Raw genomic sequence first — 1,246 nt, 5'->3', positions numbered from 1 at the left:
GCTGAAGAGGCCGGTCTGGGACACAGGGGCATTAAGGAACCGAACTTTGTCGGCGTCCCTCATATCAACCAGACACAGTCAGAGATGGCGCCCCTGGACCACAAGTGTGGACATCGCACGACACAGAGAACTTGCGGTGACCTTCGTCGCTCCGCGAGGTCAGTCAGTAGCGGTTCAGAGCTCTTTCAGAACTTCCGGCGCCAGGTAACAACCGCATCCAGAAATGCACGAGTGAAACGGCATCTTTAAAAAGACGATCCGTCGTCTTTAGAAAGACGCACATGCTTATTGTACTATTTTAGAGAAATTGGCTCTTTTAGGGAAATGCTCTTTTACGTGCTGAGACAGCACGACAGGGGGTAATGCAGCCTGAAGTGCGCAACCCACTCGACACAGGAACGACCACCGCTGATGGTGCTTAGGGATCCCAATTCGTCGGTCACCGACATGACTCGGAGTGACCAACTGAAAGGGAACTCATGTAATTTGTGCACAAAAGTTTTATTAACTAAACGCTAACACATAACTAGTCTAAACGAACAAATATACACTCATGCATACATAAAAAGGGGAGTTAAAGTGGATGAATGAAACCATTAGAGAAAACAGAGCATGCAGCTTTGGAAAATGAGTCAGTTAACCACCTGAGTGAAACCATCAGTGCCGTTTTACAACGGGGTCTACAGCTTATATTAAAGGTGACATATCATGAAAAGCTGACTTTTCCAGGTTTTAAGTGCTATAATCAGGTCCCCGGTGCATCTACCAACCAAGGAAACGTGAAAAAGATTAACCCAGTAACTTTGTTTTGGTAAGCCTTTTTCTGCAAGCGTCTGAAAAAACGAGCGCATCTGATTTCGCTCCCCTAGTGACATTGCAAAGGGATCTCATTATAATATTACCGCCCCTTAATCTGTAAATTTCCACCCACGGTGCCGTCATTTTGATTTTGCAAGCGACAACGGTGTACTAGCTCTAATGCCATGGCGAAAGCTCGAGCAAAACATGCTACTGTTCTGCCTTTGGCTGCACAGATGAGCGCAGAACACTATTTAGAGTCCCAGCCTCAGAGGAGACAAGAGAGAAGTGGATTTATTGATTTATTTACTATATATTGCTGCAGCCACACAGATCTAAAATAAACATACAATTTATTTCCAAGCTGTTTACCTTCACAGACATAACTGACTGTGTTTGTAACTCGTGTGTTTTTAACCTAAACTTGTGTGTGAATGAGAACTTAGTT

The sequence above is a fragment of the Sinocyclocheilus rhinocerous genome, unplaced genomic scaffold (assembly GCF_001515625.1).
Source record: "Sinocyclocheilus rhinocerous isolate Xijiao unplaced genomic scaffold, SAMN03320098_v1.1 scaffold902, whole genome shotgun sequence".
Classification (NCBI taxonomy): domain Eukaryota; kingdom Metazoa; phylum Chordata; class Actinopteri; order Cypriniformes; family Cyprinidae; genus Sinocyclocheilus; species Sinocyclocheilus rhinocerous.
Note: the sequence above shows the minus strand (reverse complement) of the source record.